General features: G+C 40.4%; 1 pseudogene; it reads left to right on the top strand.

Moving 5' to 3' along the window:
- The window catches only part of LOC109910932, a 496,846-nt pseudogene that overhangs the window by 150,115 nt on the left and 324,955 nt on the right, over positions 1-21,776 (top strand).

Consider the following 21,776-nt stretch of genomic DNA (forward strand, 5'->3'; position numbering starts at 1 on the left):
CTGTTTCTGTGGTGAACAAGAATCACTGTTTATTACAAGTAATTTGACTCCATCCACAGGTAAACAGTTATAAATGACTGGCATACAGTCAGTAAAATTTCAGCCCCCTTATAAACTCACTCTCACACATACACACCTCAAACAGACAGGATAAACTAGATTATGGACTGAAGGGAAAGATTGGAAAGATAGTTCAGTCATCTTTGTTCTCAGGTTCAGTAGTTGAGATGATCTTAATGACTTTTCTGCTACCTGCATATTGCTTCAGTCATCTTTCTCTGGTTTCTTTCACTGGTTGGTGAGAGACACAAAGAGGCTGGTTCACTCATAAAATATGTCTGACTGATCTGCTACAAGTCTCAGCTTACACCAATGGAAAGATAAGCAGGTTTTCTTCAGGTTTACCATGAGTCTTGACTGCAGAGAACAGAGAGACTGCTATCAATGTGGGGAAGAGCTGGATGCTTCCCTCTCTCTAACATGTTCCCAGCTCCCTCCATCCACTCCCGCTGCAGAACCAGGGACTACACTAAGATGAAGTGGGAGGATCAACACTCTTGCCCCTTGAGGTGGATAATCTCTACTCATTCTCTTACCTCGGCCTACAAGGGTGTTGGTGTGAATGTGGGGGAGGCGATGGCGTCATGGTATTATCGCTGGACTGTTAATCCAGAGACCCAGATAACATTCTGGGTTCAAATCCTGCCACAGCAAATGGTGCAATTTGAACTCAATAAAATATCTGGAATTAAGAGACTAATGATGACCATGAATCCATTGTTGATTGTTGGAGAAAAACCCAACTGGTTCACTAATGTCCTTTAGAGAAGGAAACTGCCATCCTTACCTGGTCTGGCCTACATGTGACTCCAAACCAACAGCAATGCAGTTGACTCTGAACTGCCCACTGGGTAATTAGGGATGGGCAATAAATGCTGCCTAGCCAGCAATGCCGTTAATGAATTTAAAAAAAGGTGGATGTCTATGTACAAGGTACAGTGGTATGTAATACATGTGGGGTCAATACATTCAGATTGCTAGGGATTCAGGAATCCATAGATCTGTGACCTACGTAATGTGCTTCCCCTTTAAAATACCTGGCATCCTGGGACCTGCAGCCCTATCTGTAACAAGTCACGACAGTTACTCAGCCCACTGCAGGTGTGGTCATGTTGCATAGCAAAATGTCAAGCAACATCGGATCATCCACTGCAATGGCATTCAGCCTGTGCCACAATGTGTCCTAACATCCAGATCCCCTTTCTGATCACCGTCCCTGTAAAACCCCATAGCACCTCCCCAGCTGACAGACCAACCCATCTCCAAGAGCCTACAGCTGCCTACCGGCCCCTGGCAGCCTCTGGCATATAAGGTGACCATGCCAAGTGTGGTCATACTCTGGGACCCCTTCTTGAACCTGACCTTGGACAAACACCGCCCCTCCCCACCTGAGCCTTTCTCTTCCATATTTTACCGGATATCCCTTTCTCATTACTGTTGCTCCTGGCCACAATTTCCGACCCCTTTCTCCTTGATTGCACTGTCCAGTCATCATGAGTGCATTCCTATATCTCACTGTCATAGAAGCAGTCCCCTGGCTCCCCAGATCCCCCTTAATTTCGATGTCCGGACCCAACAGACTGAAAGAGGCCCACCTATTTGAAAGGCCTAACCAGACAACCCCAGACAGGACATTTCCACGCCCCTGACTGGTGGCTGCCAATCTCTTCGATTGTACTATTCCAAACTTGGACTGGCCGCTATGGAACTACTTAACTGACTGTAGCATACTGCCAAGGTTTCAGGCCGCTACAAATGAACGCCTAAGCATGTCTGATACCTGTGCACTAGAATCAGAAGTTACCCTTGACTTACTGTGCCAGTGTCCCCTGCGTGACCTGTATGGACTTTGGCAAGGGTTGTACACCAATGACTTTGAGACATAGCTGCACATGCAATGTGTTTGGTGGGTAAGCTACTGGCACATGTGCCAGGCATGAAGTTGGCGTAGCACACTGCTGTACAGATTTTAAAGGCATCAAGGATCAGGGGAAATAGCAGGAATATGGTATTGAGACAGAGGATCAGCCATGATCATAGTGAATGGTGGAGCAGGCTCAAAGTGCCTACTCCTACTCCTAGTTTCTATGTTGGTGTATAAATGGTGTCTCTTTGAAGTCTGGATACCAGTGCAATCAGTGACAAAGGTCTGTATATTTTGGCTTTTATCTGTTATACTGTCAAATTGAACAGGACTTAAAGATGCAGCGATTAAATTCAGAATTAAACCATTTAGCAGATGTCTGAAAACAGTCAACATTACTCTTTCAGAAATTAGAGCTAAAGCTAAGGGTCATATTTATAAACCATAATCCAACAGACCATTTGATGCTGAATCTAATGGGTTTAAGTATTAGCTTTAAGTTCTATTCAGAGAAGCCATGATGCATTATCTGTATAACAGAACACACTCAGGAGATGTCCTCACAAAGGGTTTCAGCCCGAAACATTAACTTTCCTGATCCTCGGATGCTGTCTGACCTGCTGTGCTTTTCCAGCCTCACATCTATAGACACTGGCTTCCAGCGTCTGCAGTCTTTATTGTCTCCAAGACTCAAGAAACTGATTAGCCTGCTGCTATTGCTGTGTATTCCTTCTATGAGCATGGAAATTAACGTACCTTCAGCTGGCTGATTTTACGGTGGGGTTAGGATGATATTAGGGGGATCCCAACTCTAACATACTTTCAAGCTGAAAGCCTGATTTGCAACAAGCCTTGTCTTTCCAAATCTCCAGAGAGGAGAAGTTGCTTCATTCACTGACCAGTGGAACATTTGAATTGCCAGATTTGATTTCAGACCAATTTTCATGTAATGGTTACAGTATAGAATGAGGCTACTTGACACATTGTTTCAGTGCCAGCTCTCTAAGTGCCACACCCCTAACCTTTCTCCATAGCTCTACCTTTTCAGATGATAATTCAATTACATCTTGAATGCCTTGTTTCAACCCGCCTCCACCATACTCCCGGGATGTGCATTCCAGAGCATTTCAACCACATGCTACGTGAAAGTTTTTCCTCATGTCAGCCTTGCTTCTCTTGCCAGTTACCTTAAATATGTATTCTCTAGGACTCAAATCCTGTGTCAATGGCAGTAATCTCTTCCTATCTACTCTGAGCAGCCTTCTCATCATTTTGATTACCTCTATCTACTATCCTCTCAATTCTCCAAGGAAAACATTCCCATCTTCTCCAATCTACAGAACTGAAGTTCCTCATCATTGGAACATTTTTACGAATTATATCCGAACTCTCACTAAAATCTGTATATGCTTCCTGAAGTGTGGTGCCCAAATCTGAATGCAATGATTCAGTTGATGGTTAAAACAGTGTTTCATGCATCATTGCATCGTTTCTTGAACTGATTTAAGTTTGCCATATTCCATCCTGGCGGTCTCACAGGACAGCAAAATAGAATGTTGATTAATGATTCATGTTCCTAATGTTGTGATGAATGGCATCTCATTTCCTCATACTCGGGAGCAGAGCAGCTGAGAGATGGAAAAATACATTGACTTTGAGTCAAGTGTATTGCTGGCGTTTGTACCTTAGCAACGAGGTTGATTAGCTCAGTTGATTCGACAGCCAGCTCGTGATGCCAACAGCATGGGTTCAATCTCTGTGGTAGCTGAGGTCACCATGAAGGTCCCACCTTCTTACCCTTACTTTAGCCATGGTGATCCTCATGTTAAATTTGCCAACAGTCATCACTCTATGATAGTAGCCTTCTGGGACTATGATGACTTTACCTTACTAATATAAAGCTTGTCCTATTTTATTTTAATCTTGAATTATCACAGAAGACCAGTGTATGGAATGCATGGATAGGAGAGGTCCTTAATAAATACTTTTCATCAGTATTCACAACTGAGAGGGACCTAGTTGTAGAGGAGGACAGTGTGAAACAGGCTGGTAGGCTAGAGGAGGTCGATGTTAGTAAGGAAGATGTGCTAGGAATTTTGAGGAAGTTGAAGATAGATAAGTCCCCCGGGCCTGATGGGATTTATCCAAGGATTCTATGGGAAGCGAGGGTAGAGATTGCTGGGCCTTTGGCGATGATCTTTTCGTTCTCACTGTCCACGGGTATAGTGCCGGAAGATTGGAGCGAGGCAAACTTCATTCCCTTGTTCAACAAAGGGAATAGGGATAACCCCAGAAATTATAGGCCAGTTAGTCTTACGTCAGTGGTGGGCAAATTATTGGAAAGGGCTCTGAGAGATAGGATTTATGATCACTTGGAAAGGCACAGTTTGATTTGTGATTGTCAGCATGGATTTGTGAGGGGTAGAACATACCTCACAAACCTTATTGAATTCTTTGAAGAGGTGACCAAACAGTGGATGAAGGTAGAGCAGTGGATGTGGTATACATGGATTTAAGTAAGGCATTTGATAAGGTTCCCCATGGTAGGCTCATGCAGAAGGTAAGGAGGCAGGGGATAGGGGGAAATGTGGCAGATTGGATTCAGAATTAGCTGACCCTTAGAAGACAAAGGGTGGTAGTGGACAGAAAATATTCAACATGGTGCTCAGTTATGAGTGGTGTACCACAGGATCTGTTCTGGGTCCTCTCCTATTTGTGATTTTTGTAAATGATTTGGATGAAGGAGTGGAGGAGTGGATTAGCAAGTTCGCAGACAATACGAAGGTCGCATTGTGGACAGTGAGGAGGGCTGTTCTAGGTTACAAAGGGACATTGCTAGGATGCAGAGCTGGCCTGAGAAGTGGCAGATGGAGTTTAACCCTGAAAAGTGTGAGGTGATTCATTTTGGAAGTACAAACTTGAAAGCAGAATACAGGGTTAACGGAAAGATTCTTCGCAGTGTGGAAAAGCAGAGGGATCTTGGGGTTCATGTTCACAGTTCCCTGAAAGCTGCCACCCAGGTGGATAGAGTTGTTAAGAAGGCATATGGTGTGTTAGCTTTCATTAATAGAGGGATTGAGTTCAATCAGAGCTCCAGCTATACAAAAGCCTGGTTCGGCCACATCTGGAGTATTATGTCCAGTTCTGGTCGCCTCATTACAGGAAAGATGTGAAAGTGTTGGAAAAGGTGCAGAGGAGGTTTACCAGGATGTTGCCTGGAATGGAGGGAAGGTCTCACGAGAAAAGGTTGAGAGAGCTAGGGCTTTTCTCTTTAGAACGACGAAGGATGAGACATGACTTGATAGAGGTGTACAAAATGATCAGAGGTATAGATAGAGTAGACAGCCAGAGACTTTTTCCTAGGGTGGAGGTAGCTATTATGAGGGGGCATAGTTTTAAAGTGAGTGTAGGTAGATATAGGGGATATATCAGAGGTAGGTTCTTTACTCAGAGTGTGGTAGGGATGTGGAATGCATTGCCAGAGAGGGTAGTGGAGTCGGCCTCATTAGGGGCATTTAAGCGGCTATTAGATAGGCATTTGGATGATAGTATAAGGTAGGGGTGGAGGTTAGATGGAACTTAGGATTAGGGTAAAAATTCGGCACAACATTGTGGACCGAAGGGCCTGTACTGTGCTATACTGTTCTATGTTCTATGTTCCAATTTTTTTTTATCAAGATCATGAGAATCCACTGCAGTCAATTGGAATTGAACATATCATCATAGTCCTTTGAGTTTGATGTTAGTTTTTGAGTTGTCAGTCTTTCAGAAGAAAATATCAGCTTTTGTAGGCCTCAAGTGCCTCAGTAGCCTTTGATCCTACATTGGTTTCAAAAGGGAGCCCTCTGTGCATTCTTGTAACTTACTTACTAGACTATGCACCTCTAAAATAACCCAACAACTTCAGCTGTCTGCCTCCAGAACAAGCCAGACCCACTTCTGCTTCAGTAGTAATTTCCCTGCCATGTATTTTGAGAGCAACACATCCACAATACATTTTGCCATTTCCAAAACTCCTGGCTACAGCTTGCCAAAATTTTTAAGATCTTCTCACTGGTCTAAAGTTGCTCGCAACCACTGTAGATCTCAATAGTATACGACACCTTGGATACGTTATGCTAACAAGGTGCATCTTTATTTAAACATAAAGCAGTAATATATACTCACAATGACACTGGCTGTTTTAGAAGTCCTACGAGCTAGTTTCCATCTAAGATTATCAATTTGTCAACAAATCTCTAAGCTTTTCTTCGGAATATTGGATCAAACCACGCTACCCACTGCAGCAACAAGTCTTTTCAAAGTCTTTTTTCATACCTCTTTCTTAATAAGACTGTTCCATAAGTTATTACCCAGTTTTAGCCAAATTAATTTTTTTAAATCCCATCACCTTGAAGCTTCTGCCCGATGTGCTTTCTCTGGGTCCAAACCCAATCACCATCGTTGAACAAACACAGACTTGTTGTGTTATCTCCAACACACTTATCAATGTCTAGTGCTACAGCAGAGGAGGCATAATTATGGTGTCTAAGGGCTCATGAGTCTCCTTCCTTCTTTTGGTAGCACCTTCAGATGTTTAAATCAATTGCTGATATTAGCAAGTCCACCTTGATCAAATTTCCCATTCTGCCTTCTTCTTCTCAAACCCACAGTGTAATCCTTCAGTCAGGGTAGGTTCTTCTTTGATGTTCTAGTCCTACACGGTAAGACAAATTCTTCACACAGATCTCCGCATCAACCAGTAAAATAAATTACAGTATTCAAAGAGAAATATACAATATAAAGTTAAGTGGCTTACAGAGGATTATTACTCCATTTATATGTGTACATGTCTGAAGGAAGGGTATAGTAGGAGGAGAGAAAGCATTAATTCACTTAGCCCACAAGCACTTACCTTCTTATCAAAGTTGTCTTTCCCTCCCTTTCACTTTTGGGTTTTCCAGGTGCCAGAAAACCTGTCTGTTCACTGCAAAACCTGAAAAACGGATTGAGTCAAAGGTTGCCAAACCACGCTGAAATACTTGAATTGCCAACAAACACTCTGGGCGTCATTTACAGAACCTGCCCTTCTTCCTCCTCCATTCAACTCAGAAGTAGATTGCTTGGAAATTACCTGGGGTTAAGGTAAGGTTTAAGATTTTATGTTTTACCTGACCCCAAACCAAGAGTTTTGAATCCTAAAATCCTGTCTTGTGTTGCTAAAGTCTTTCTGAAATAATAGTCAATAATATAATTTACTAACAGAAGTTAGTAAAGATGTGGCAAAGACAATTATCTCCAACTACATACTTGGAAAACCAAAGCCACAATCTTCAATGATTCATGTTGTTTCCCTCCCTGTCAATTTCTCAAGCTGAACTATTTATTTTTCAACATGTACATTAAACATCAGGTGTCGACTTACCTTTTCCACTCACACTCCACCTGTGTGTGAGTTTTGTGTGTAAAGTGGAGTTATAATCCTAATTGTTTTTGAGCCTAGTTATTCTAATTATTCACATGTAGCTAGAATCTAATTACCTGCAATAAATAGTGATTTTATTTTCAGTCACAGGATGAGGGCATCACTGGCAATAACGATTATGCCCATCCCTTAGTGGCCCAAGGGCAGGTAAGAGTCAACCACCCTGTTGTGGATCTGGAGTCACATGTAGGCTAGAACAAGTAAGGATGGCAATTTCCTTCCCTAAAAGCCTTTAGTGAAAAAGATGGGTTTTTCCCCAACAACTGACAATGGATTCATAGTCATCATTAGATTCTTAATACCAGAGTTTTCTTTCCCCCATGTCTCTGGATTAACATTTCAGTGATAATACCACTAGGCCATTGCCTCCCCTAATTGTTAAGCACAGAAAGCTGGCTTGAACTTTCTATCAACCTGGGTCTGAAAATCAGGTAGCTTGGGGATTTTTTGTATATGTTCTAAAAATGTTAACTATTGTAATAAGGCAGCACATGGAACACTCCAAATTTTAAATGGTCTCATTCCTAATCTAGAGAAATTCACCTATAAAACTGCACAGAGGCTTGAGGATTACAGGATGAAAATTTGATTTTATTCTATAGAGAACAACAGCGCAAACATAGATTCAAGCAAGCTGTGGGACATTGCAATCAAACCTTAATCGTACATTAAAGTGAAGACATGGACTGTAACCAACGGAAACTGACAGAGAACCAAACTTCTACCCTTTTGATTAACGTCAACCATAGATCCTCTTCTTAAACCTGAGCCTGTAGAAAAGGTAAAGAAAAAATGACCACTGTACTACCATAACATCCCCCTTGACTGCATTGTGGTATTGCACATATAGCATAGAATGTGCTCTAGGCCAAAGTTAATGTTTGTAAATTAAAAATGATCCACTGAAATCCTCCTTCTGTGTCTGATACAACATAGTTCAGAATTTGGTAAAGCTCTTTAGAATCGTAGAAACACTACAGCGTGGACTCCATTTGGCCCATTCAGTCCACACCAACCCTCCAAAAAGGATTTCATTCAGACCCACCAACCCTACTCTGTCCCTGCAATCCTGCATTTCCCATGGCTAATCCACCCACCCTGCACATCCATGGACAATTCAGCATGGCCAATCCACTTAACTTGCACATCTTTGGATTGTGGAGGAAACCAGGGTATCTGAAGAAAGCCCACACAGACATAGGGAGAACGTACAAACTCCACACAGACAGTTGCCTGAGGCTGGATTCAAACCTAGGTCCCTGGCGCTGAGAGGCAGCAGTGCTAACCACTGAGCCACCATGTCACCCCTTCTTTCTTTAGACCAACAATTCATTTAAAATTAGAGAATGAATGTTTGCTGTAGGTTAGTTGCAGAATAGGGAGAGATGGTGGTCTTTTGGCAGTGTCCCTGGCCTAGTAAAGCAGAGGCTCAGGCTTTGAGGAATAAAAACAGAAAATACGAAAGAAACTCGGCAGGTCTGGCAGCATCCTTGCAGAGAGAAACAGAGTCAGCATTTTGAAATGTTAACTGTCTCTCTCCACAGATGCTTTCAGACCTGCTTAGTTTCTCCAGCGTTTGCTGTCTTTATTTTAGATTTCCATCGTCTACAGTCTTTTGCTTTTATTTTAATACGATAGGGACTTGGGTTCAAATCCCACCATGGCAGCTGGTAGAATTTAAATTTAACCTACAAAATCTTGAATTGAAAACTACCCTCAGTTTCATGGTCACCATTACTATCACCGATTGTTGTAAAAATCCATTTACCTCATTGGTGCCCCAAAAGAAGGAAATGTGACACCTGTTCCTGATCTGTCTCCGTATCCACAGAAATGTGATTTACTCTTAATTACCCCCTGAAATAGCCCAAGCAAGTCACTCAGTTCCAGGGAAATTAGGGATTGGTAACAGAGATTAGTCTTGCCAGCTATTCCCATATTCTACGTCAGGTATAACACCGATTGCATGTATTCCTTCAACTCTATCTAATGTACTTAAATTCCAACACCAGAAAAACACTCTCAAGTGCAATAAAATGACACCTATTTTCAAACTTAACCTTCTCTTGGATTCACAGACAGAAATTTTCATATTATTGCTAATTTGTACTAAAAGGTTAGCTTTTAAAATGCAGCCCAATGTTTGCTTTTGCAAAGAAAAAGTAAAAGCAGAAACAGCTCAATTGAAGAGCATGGGTTTGATGCTTTGAATCTACACAAGTTGAAAAATAAGTAATAGCTGGATGCTTGATAGAGAATGGTTTGAATCTAGGTAAGCTGAATAGTCTATTCCAAAGCATACTTGATACTCACAACATCTGCCTACCATGATCATAAGGAGTTTACTGGGTTCTCTGCCAGACTGTTAGATGAAGTACCTCAAAACCAAACCACTTTTTGACTCTGATAGATGGAGAAAAATAATATGACCATTATTGCCAAGCTTTGCTGTACCTCCAATTGGCCGGTATAGGGTTATATACTTGATACCATTTGTGGAGACGCACTATTTCTTGGACAGTATGACCTTCCCAGCTAACATAGGCAGCATACATACAAGAGAGGACAAAACATCAAAATTGTGTTTCCTTTGTAAACATAACGTATGGAAATTGTGCTCTCGGCCCTGAGTGGAAAGCCACTTCTGCAGTGCTAACTCCTTCACCAGTTGGCGTTGGGCTGTTTCTATCTTCTAAACTGCGCCACCACCCAAGGACTCTTCCTTCAGACGGGACAAAGTACTCAGCACTGCTACCTCCTCTAAATTTTGCACATCATCAAATAAAATTCTTAGAGATTGTTGGCAATGTATCAGGTAAATCAATTAATCAAACATCAGAAACAAAGATCAAACACCTAAACCCAGTTCAATGTCAACTCAAAGCTGGCTATTATTTCAAACAGCACAGTATATGAAACAAATACTATATACTTGACTTAAATGATAACGTTAAGTATTTATTCGCATGTTATTATGGCAGGAAGTCAGCACAAGTTGGCAACAGAAGTTGTGCTTATTCAATAGATATGGCTCCTTTAAGTAAGGCCCACCCAACAAGCATTTGAATAAGTTGTTGGAATAGTCCTCTACTGACAGTGCAAAGTTATGGAAGTTCATTGTCATTGTTGCTCTCTTGGGTCTGTCATAGCTTTATGCTGCTCATTAAGCTGTACAAGCTTATCATGGAGCTTGCAACCATGTTAATTACCTTAAAACCATTAGCAATGTGAGTGTACTTTCAAGAACTGCACCTAGGCTAACGAGACATAAATACTGCTGACTACCAGTAACATGCTGATAACTGCTCTGCTTGTAACAAGAGTTCATTACAACCAATGCAGCTTTTATGGATTCGAGCCATGTAAACTGACATTGGTCTTCCTAATGCAATTCTTCCACTTAACTTTCCATTCCAAATAAAGGCAGCAAAGGTTTTCCCTTAAATATATTTTCTAATCAACCTGTTCAGAAATGTCATTACGAGCTTGTGGAAGAGTTGGGACATGAACCCTGGCCACCTCATTCAAATGTAGGGATACTAGCAACTGCACCACAAGAGCCCTTAGATTTGTCCTGAAAACATAGGTTGTGTCAGTGTTTTCAGGGACACACAATTAATCTTTTGAAGTCATTTTAAGGGGCACCATTCAAGTCAGAAATTCAGATGAGACATTGCAAAGTTTTGCAAATCCAATTAAGTCACTAGTTTGTTTCTTTGATTTAATCATCAAATTAATTATCAAAGAAGACATTTATAGCATTTTTAAAACAAAACATTCAGAGAAAATGATATATTTCAATAATACTTATATAATTACAGCTGTCATTTGTTCTTAACTCGAATCGTCACAGCTCAGATCACTCGGACCAAGGCTTGAGTGGGGAATAGAAAAAAACACCACTTCTAGATATTGTGAACCTGCTTCCTGCCTGGCAGTGCTTGCGCGAGGTATTTTCATGTTGAGTTGACAGGAAGGGTAGTGGCAAAGCTGCGGCCTCTGCCTCCGAAGAAAACGTAGGCAAGTGGATGTTAACATGGGTAACATCTGGCTCCATTGGCCTAGTTCAGTACATGACAGTTAGAAGTCCTGCCTCACAAACCTAACATCTCCTTACCCACAACCTCCCCCATCAGCCCCCATAAACTTACCACATCTCCAGGTGCCATTCTTACCTTTTTGCACAACTTTCTCTTTAATGGAAGAAAGAAGGAAATGTGATAGTGAGACTCTTGTGAGCTGATCAGAGACTGTACCTACCAGTAGGATAATTGCAACAAGACAGTGGATGGTTGGATAAGGAAGTAACGCAGAGAAGGGACCTTTAAGCTTTGGAGAGCACGGAGTAGCAAGAACAGAAGTTACAGACCAACAAAAGTGAGAGGCTAGTGAAATAAAAGATCCAAATTTGGAGTTTCTTTTCAGAGCTATTGGAATGCAGTTAATGCAAGAAAGTTGCTGAACTTTTGTTCAAGTATTTTCATTGCTTTGTTCAATATCTCCAAAGAAATATAATATGAAAATTATTGCAGAATAGTCCATATCACCATACAAGTGTTAATAGTTTGTGCAATATTTCCTTGATCATTATTGCAGACATAACCTACTTTAAAGTAATTTGGTTAATGCCTTTAAGATGGTCAGCTGAGAACTATGACGATGTGGCAATTTATTCACTAACAAATGCAACAGACATCTTTAGGTTGGAAGTTGATTGCAAGTGTCATTATTCCTTTTTGAGGAACTTAATGTAAGATATATTTTGTTTTTAACAGACAATGTTATTGAGGGGCAGGGGTTAGGTCAGTTGGCTGGATAGTTAATGCAGAGTGATGCCAACAACATGGGTTCAATTCCTGCATCAGCTGATGTTACAATGAAGGACTCTTTTCTCAACAGTCATCTCTCTGTAACAAGCAAGTAACCTTATGGTCCAGTAGGACCATGGCAATTTTACCTTTTTTATCAAGGCCAGAAATAACTATTTGGTTCTTCCAGTTGACATTGATCTGAATTTTTAGGTCAGCCAGTTGCTTTAAACACATACAACTTCAGTTTTGTCCATACATTCAATTTTCTCTCATCAGACTCTTTCTAAGGCTGCCTTTGAACAAACAACCAAAATATGCTGATCTCACAATTTGGTTTTCAGTGCTACGACTATGAGATACTTCTTTTTCTTTGCAAACTTCTTGCCGGAAAGAGCAATTCAAGACTGGACCTCTCAGCTCCTCTTCATTAATTCCCCTGGTAGATGAATAGCCACTCTCAATTTCTTTATTCGTTTACCTCTTGGATTTGAAGTGTAAGGAAATATTACCCTTTTAAGATAAACACTCAGAGCCTCCAGTAGTTTGGTTTTCCTTGTGAAAATCCAAAACATAAAATTTGCAAGACTGTCCAGAGCCATCTCTCCCTTTTTCATATATTCTAAAGAAATTCATTTTCTTTACATTACTTTTACAGTTTTAACACCTATTTGTTTTCCTTAAATTTCCTTTGACATTCCTACTACTGCTATCAATCTCATTTTTAACTTCCAGAAGTTAGCTTTAGTGTGTTCAATCGTATTACAATGGAAACATGTTAAATTCTTTATATCACTTTCTGGTTATAGCTTTGCTCATTTATTACTTTAATAATCTTCTGTCTTCTGTCTAAAACTTCCCTCCACAGATTTTCTGTTCCTCAATTTCTTTGTAGATACCCACATTCCCCACTGATATATGGGCGACATATTACACATATCTGCCAGAACTGCTGGTTTTCAGATCTTCAACATTTAATGCTCATCTAACTATTTTTCAAATTTGCAGGAATGTTATTTCTGAATTCTGCTATGATCAGAATTTCCCTCACAATCTCAAAATTTTCCTCTTGCATGAGTGACCTAAAACCATCTGTTTCTCCCTTGAAAGTACGAGCAGTTTTCTTTTTGTTCATTCATGGGACATGGACAACACTGGCCAGGCCAATAATATTTTACACATCCCTAATTGCCCATCCCTAATCGCCCAGTGGGCAGTTAAGAGTCAACCACATTGCTGTGGATCTGGAGTCACATGTAGATCAGACCAGGTATAAATGACAGCTTCCTTCCCTAAAGGACATTAGTAATGTCTAATTACATTTCTCTCTTGTTGTCCTAAATCTTAATTGGTGAGTTTCAGCCATAAACTCATAAACATTGAGTTTTGCTTCTTTGATACCTTTGTACTCTGTAGGTTGCTCTTATGACAAACTGAAGTACACAGCCATTGCTGTTCCTATCAAAACACTCTGTACAACTAGAGTCCGAACTTTTTTTGGCCACTTTGTTCAGCCACCTTCTCAAATGAGGAAAAATATCTTTGACTCCCTCCTCAGTAAACTTAGGCATTAAGCATAGATTTTCAGGTAAATTCCGTCCCTCAGTGAAAACACAAGTTATTACGGCCTCCTTTTTTTTCTGAAGACGAGTCTAGGCCCGAAACGTCAGCTTTCCTGCTCCTCTGATGCTGCTTGGCCTGCTGTGCTCATCCAGCTCTACACCTTGTTATCTCTTATTACTGCCTCCTTTCATCTTTGCTCAAAGCTTTTCTTTGCCCAGACTATATTCTCTAATTATCCTATCTCTTTGGATTTCTTTTTTTTTAAATTCACACTCCCTCTGCTTTACATTTTTCTCAAGTTTCATCATCATCTTTGATTTTCTCCCTGTCTATTTCAAGTTTTCTTAAATTAAGTGACCCCGAGACTCCAGTGCCTGCCACTTCAATTCACTGCTGTATTTCCTGGCCAACATTTTTGTCTTGGGCTTGCTGCACTGCTCCAGTGAGGCTCAATGCAAACTGGAATAACAGCATCTCATTTTCCACTTGGGAACCCTGGAGCATTCAGGACTCAACATTGAGTTTAATCATCTTCGAACCTGAACACATTCTTCTGTGTCCTTTACCCTACCACCTGCGCCAACACCCCTGACTTGGCTGCTTTCAGCACAGCCAACCTATTTTAACCTATTTACGGTCTCCATTACCAACTTCTCTTTCTTCCTGACATATTATTGTCTATCCATTTGTCTGATTAACTGTCATTCTCTTTTCAGACTCCATCTTCACCTATCTGTTCACTCCATTGCCCATATGCTGTCTTCAGCATATATACCAATCTTATCCGAGCTACTATCAGTTCTGAAGAAGGTTTACTGGACTTGAAAATACATCAGCTCTGCTTTCTCTCCACAGATGCTGCCAGATGTGCTGAGTTTCTTCAGCAATTTCTGGCTTATTTCAGATTTCCAGCATCCACAGTTCTTAGTTTTATTTCTTAACTCTGTGTCTATCTGGTTTTCTTTCTTGGCTAAGTCTAGTTATTTCAATTCACCTCCTCTCTCTTTTTCTTTTAATTCTAACTGTAACATCCCAATTTCCAATTTCCTTTCTTCTGATTCTAAATGCTCGGTAATCACCTGAAGCATCTCAACACTATGAAAACTTTCTTTAATTTTACCTTCAGTTTATCTGTTAAATTCCTTACTTAAGTTTTCAAATAATCCACATTTAGATCTACCACTTCTGGACAATTCTTAACAATGTTCAAAAGCATCTTTAAACTTAGTTCAATAAGCTTAACCACAAAACATTTGGTTTATATCCAAATCGCACCTAATGATTAATTTAAAAGAAAGACACAAGTCTCAATCCATTGGATTCAAAATCCTGGACAAGCTTCCATTGGACAAGACAAATCCCAAACAGACATCTGGCCTGATAGGTCACATTTTGGTCTTATTTTGGCTTTCACTTAAATACAAACATGCAAAGCTGCACATTTGGCTTTATCAACAGATCAAGCTTATTACACAAAGGAAGTTAAGATATACTAGAACAAACTAAACATGTTTCCTATAACGTGAGATTTAAGATTTCAAAACACACAGTAATAAATCCCTAAATCCTAACAGCACCGCCTTACAGTACAGAAACGCCAAAGAGAATTCCTTTCTCCCACATTCGCAGGGTTTAATTTAACCGTGGCTTCAATTCACAATCTTGAATATCTGATTGTCTCTTCCTTGAGTCTTTAAACAACACAGACTTTCTCAGCCTCAAATAACTCCTTCAGGGTTTAAATCTAGTATATCTGGTTGGCAACTTTCAAACTTAGCTCCTTACACTGAGGTATCCCATTTCTTAAAAGTCATAAACTATTTCCTATTCTCAGAGCAACTGTTTTATACATCCAACTTCAGTCAAGGCTAATGCAAAGTACCAAACTGAAACCAAAAGTTTTCTTCTAGCAATGACTATTTCCCTAAGTCCAAAAAAGCCCACAATTCCAAATGTTTCTAACCGAAGTCTAATGCATCATGTTTATGCAGATCGTTCGTAAAACTGATTGATTGATTTGTTGTTGTCACATGCCTTGAGATACATTGAAAAGTGTTGTTTTGTGTGTTATACAGGCAGGCTCTCTGAATGAAAACAAAATTCCATGACATACTAAGAACTCTATGTCCAATGCTTTTTCTCTTAAAAATATATCACTATGGGTATAGAAATACTTACAAATTAATTATTAAACACCTTCATATACAGAGACAGAAACCTATACAGCACTAATTCAAAATCAAAACTTTAGAGTGAATGAAACTAAGATATCTGAGTCAGAAACCTAACATTACACAATATATGATTTCATTAAGGCCCTTTACAAGCTCATTGAGAAGACTGAACACAGACAGTTGAAGACAGAATTATTCAGAGACCCCATAGTTGTAGGTATTTCTGATGCACCCTTGCAAGATTTATTACAATCCAAAGGACATTCATTCTCATGCAAGCCAAATAGTCTGTCAGATAAGCAGAGAAAAACAGTGTAATCCTCAGAGGAGAAGAAAGACCTGAGTACAGGAAATCTAAAGTATCTGTACAGTTCATACTTGATCAGAATAAACCATAAACTGGAGACAGTAAAGAGGTTATATTGGTCAAAGTGTAACATCAGATATTGGTTGGGTGTTCTATTGATAAGACATGCCTGTTTCTTATAACATGAAGTTCATTCTGACTCTGTGATTTGCTAATGGTACAGAGTATTCATTAGTACAGGAATGACATAATGTCACATGATCTTGCTCTTGCTTACAGTCTCCAGGCATGAAGAAAATACAATGAAAAGTTCTTCAACAAAGTAAAGATTCCCTCAGCTCTGCAGATAATTTAAGTGTTGCTTATTAGCTCAACGGAATGAAGAATATTATATGATGGCAGTAAATGAAATGCCAAGTATGGAAAAGATTCTACTGTTATCAGAATGTTTCAAGCAATGACAAGGTGAAATTATTGATGCTTTCATCAAGTATCTCTACAAATTTGCAGAAAACTGTAAGTACGGCAGCTCAAAAGAACTGACCGGTGATAAAGTTGCCCATGGAGACTTAGCAGGTGAAGCATTATATCACCACCTGATGTTGAAAGATGGCTTAACCTGAACAAAGGCAGTTCAACTGGGCAGGCAAGAGCTGAGCTCTGAGAACAGGGTAATTGTTGATTTTACTTGTCAGGGAGAACCATATTCCAAAAATGATCCTTTCAGGAATGTATGTTTAATTTAAAAATAGTAATGTGGTTATATAAAAGCAAGGAAGGCAGGGAGCATATTCATCAATGTCTCCAGCCAACTGTTGTGCATGTGGTGGGAATAAGCAAAGCCACAAAATTAGTTTGCCAACAGGCTGAATGCCATTTTTGAAAGGATGAGGATCATTGTTGTAGCAAGGAGCTTGCACAGAATAAGCCAAGGCAAAAGTGCACAACAGATAGCAAGATGCATGAAACAGAAAGAATTAGTAATGTTGAGATGTGTTCCATTGGCAAGACAAGGAACCATGCAGAAGCTATTAATGTGCTGATAGCCTAATGGAGAAAACAAACATGTTTTATGTTAGACATATGTGCAGCAGTTTTGGTTCGTTCTAATATTGGATCAAGGCTTGAAAAATGTTTTCTCCATCATCATACATTAAATTACATAGGTCGAGAGAACTCAAATTCATGGTCCAACTGAAAACAACCCTTCAATTGATATAAAAAAATACATATATGGTCCTAGAGATAGTAGGAACTGCAGATGCATGAGAATCCGAGACAACAAGGTGCAGGGCTGGATGAACACAGCAGGCCAAGCAGCATCATAGGAGCAGATTTCTCAAGATGTCCTCAGTTCAACATTGAAATGTAAAAGGAGTTAGAACAGTCAAAATACTGCTAAATGGAAATTGAAGTTTTCAGATTACACCCATAAACTGGAGATCTACCTTATTATTGTGTGATTTAGCACCTTCAGAACAGTTGATGGGAAGAAATGTCAAAACACCCTTGCCATTCTACCCAAAAAATTACTTCCAAGGTTCAAATTTCAAGATTATAAATGAGTCTAATTAAAAACAACAAGTTTATTGCTATAATTGGAAATATCCTACAAGGAATCTACCCAGGTTAAAGGAAGGAGAAATTGTAAGGGCACAAGACCATATGAGAGGGGGTATAATCATCCAGAGAAATGATAATCAATAGAGACTTTATTTAGTATATACTTTGAAAGTACAATAAGAAAAAGACACGTGAAATATTAGTTTTATTCATCAATGCCATCAGTCAACCATACTTTTGGATTAATTGGATGTTGCACCTCAAGGCTTGTATATTACTCTTTAAAACCTGTGCAGTAAAGAAAAATATGTGGACAAAGACATAGTAGAAGATGTAATACAAGGGTTTGAAAAGGAATGGGTGGGACGAGTGAGGCATTAACTAGTAATTCAATGAAACACTTACAAATAGACACTGACCAAAATTGTGGACACAGAGTTTGTAAGTATGTTTATAACTTGTAACTTTGTAAATAAGTATTAAAGTTGTGCAAAGTTTAGCTTCAGTGCTAGCCTTCTTGAACTTGCTCCTGAAGTAGCAGTCCATGTTTAAAATACATTTTGTGTTTGATTAGTCAAACTGTGAAAGTTTGATTAATTACAAAACCTGTCCCTCAGTTTCAGACTCCACTTCAGTCCCTTGCATTTGATATTTCACAGAATGGGTGGAGAGGTCAGAGGAATTTCTTGTGGGTCTGTTTCTGGTATTGGCTATTCATCAACCTAACAGCCACCACTCATATATAGGGGGCAGAGGCAAATTCTCTTTAAATAGCTCTTACTGCACACCCGCTCAACATGTTTAGCAGAACTTTCTCTCGGTGGATAATCAGAGAAAAGTCTCCCTATGTGTGGAAGTGATGATGAGCCTATCAGCAGCAAATGTAGGAGAAAAATGGTGATAGTAGCTGTAGGGGAGAGACGTTGCAGGGAAGAGAGGGGTCCAGGATGAAGTCACAATGGAGATAGGCAACAGCAAAGTGGCTGCAAGGGGATGGGAGAGGCAGTGAGGCACTTACTGAAGTGGTGTAAGGAAGATTCAATTATGTTGAGGGAGTGACAGTGAGGATGTAGGACGTGAGATGAAAGGGGAGCAGCTTCAGGATGGGCATGGAAGCAGCAAGGAAAGAAAGCAGCAGGTAAGGACAGTGATAAAGGGGCAAGGGGTGACGGAGTGAAAAGGGGCTGTGGGATGGAGCGGGAGGGTTGGGGAATAAGCTGCAGAGAAGAGGATGGAAAGCAATGAACTGTAGTGGGGCACGGAGAGGTGATGTGACAGAGGCAGCAATGCATGGAGACGCGACGAGGGGAGAGGCTGTGAGGGACAGAGTACAGTTTTAAAGCTGTCAACAAAGGAATATCCATCTAACTGGGAGCCAAGAATAATTGAAGCTCCTAAAATAATAAATTCAATGCATTGAGTATGGAATCTTGAGCTTGATGCTGGATAGATTCAGGGACTAATTCTTCTGTCTATCAGTCATTTTGTTAATAAAAATTGTTGAATGCTTGTCCTTACATTCACCATCCCATGCAGTGGAATACTCTTAAAGCCCCAATATACCACCATTTCCTACACTTATAAACAACTGTTTTACAATAGCCTTCTTTATGTCCTGACAGCATACAAATCAACTTCCAGAATGGAACCCATTTGTAACCTTGGGAGTGTCTGTATTATATAGTGGTGCCTAGAAATATAATGCTTACGTTGTTGTTATGACTTTAAATTTAATGGAGCAGTGATGATTATTCAGAATATTATTACTTTTTCCTAATTCTGCTTCTTCATGAATCCCGAAACTCCATATTTTAACACAAGAACATGAGATTATATTACTGCATGACTACATTACCTCATAAACAAATTAGTGAGATTGTAAAAATGTCCCTGAAAACCAAATTATCACTCCGTCCCCCAATAAAAGCAAAAACTAGTCTTTGAGAAAGTTTTAACAAGAGTATCAAAAACAAATCTCCTTGTTGCAGAAATAACACAGTGTGGAGCTGGAGGTGCACAGCAGGCCAGGGAGCATCAGAGGAGCAGGAAAGTTGACGTGTCAGGTCTGGACCTCCTCCAGCTCCACACTGTGTTATCTCTGACTCCAGCATCGGCAATTCTTACTATCTCTGAGTGAGTTATAACCCCATTGCAGAGCCCCATTTCTGAAGAAGGGCTCCAACCCGAAACATCAGCTTTCCTGCTCCTCTGATGCTGCCTGGCCTGCTGTGTTCCTCCAGCTCCGCACTGTGTTATCTCTGACTCCAGCATCGGCAGTTCTTACTATCTCCATGTTCCAGGCCTTTGTTTGACTATCTCCCTATGGTTGTCTGTATCCAGGAAGAACAATGGGCCTTTTGGATTTTCTTTCAATCAATCTCTTCGTAGATGTCGCAACACAATTCTGAAGTAGGTGGGATTTGTACCCAGTCCTTCCAGCCCAGAAGTATGCCATAAGAGCCCATAGCAGGCATTACATATGTAAGATAAATTGGGGATGGTAGAAACTGCAAATAGTCAACTGTTTGATTGGTTGTATCATTTGATAACTATGCCCATAATTATATTACCATTATGTTTTAAAAATTCTATTTTGGTTTAATGCATCGGTTAGTTCAGTTGGCTGGTTAGTGATGCAGAGTCATGCCAACAACGTGGGTTCAATTTCCAAACTGGTTGAGGTTTCTTGAAGGACTCTCCTCAACCTCTCCCCTCACCTGAAGCATGGTGGCTCTCAGGTTAAACCACCATCATTCATCTCTCCCTAATGACAGAGCAGCCTTAATGGTCTGTAAGACTATGGTGCCTCTACCTATTTGGTTTGCTAAATAGAGTCATAGAGTTGTAAAGCACGGAAACAGACCCTTCAGTCATCCATGGCAACCAGATATCCTAAATTAATTTTCCAGCGTTTAACTCATTTCCCTCTAAACCCTTCCTATTCATATACCTATCCAGGTGCTTTTTAAATGTTGTAATTGTACCAGACTGCTCCACTTCCTTTGGTAGTTCATTCCATATATGCACCACCATCTGTGTGAAAAGGTTGTCCCTTAGATCCCTTTTAAATCTTTTCCCTCTCACCCTAAACCTATGCCCTCTAGCTTTGGACTCCCCCACCCTGGAGAAAAGACCTTACCTATTCACCCTATACATGCCCCTCATGATTTTATAAACCTCTATAAGGTCATCCCTCAGCCTTTGACACTCTAGGGAAAATAGCCCCAGCCTATTCAGCCTCTGTCTTTGGCTCAAACCCTCTAATGCAAGCAACATCCTCGTCAATCTTTTCTGCACCCTTGCAAGTTTAACAACATCTTTCCTATAGCAGGGAGACCAGAATTGAATACAGTTTTCGAAAAGTGGCCTAACCAATGTCCTGTACAGCTGCAACATGGCCTCCCAACTCCTATACTCAATGCACTGACAAACATAAGGCAAGCATACCAAACACCTTCTTCACTACCCTGTCTACCTGCAACTCCACCTTGAAGGAACTGCGAACCTTATTTTCATTTGCTTCTCTTACACTTTTGTGCTACTTTAAAAAGAAATGAAGAGGAGGCAAGTAATTTTGCTCCTCAGTCTTGCTGCTGGAACAATTTAGTAGGTTGGATTTACAGAGGTGCATATTTTTTCACTTTCCACTCCACCAACTCCGAAGCCTATTGAAGTCCAGCCCTGGCTGCTGGACAGGTCCAATAGGCTGGATCTAGCCTCCATTGATTTGGAGTGTAACATTCACCCTCATCTGTCAGGAATTCCTACCCTAGAGAGATGCTGGCCAATCTGCTTGACAGACCCCAGAAAAATAATATCATGGATTCCGAGCTTCCAGTCATTCTGAGGATCTTAGACAGCCCTAGCTGACAAACAGCAGTGAGGAGAAAGAAGCGTTGGGGGTTGGATTTTGGAGGGCAGGCCTTAATAGTGGGATACAAAAGGGGTATTGCCCTTCCTGTCTGACAGTAGC

Source organism: Rhincodon typus, chromosome 2, assembly GCF_021869965.1.
Source record: "Rhincodon typus isolate 14 chromosome 2, sRhiTyp1.1, whole genome shotgun sequence".
NCBI classification, from domain to species: domain Eukaryota; kingdom Metazoa; phylum Chordata; class Chondrichthyes; order Orectolobiformes; family Rhincodontidae; genus Rhincodon; species Rhincodon typus.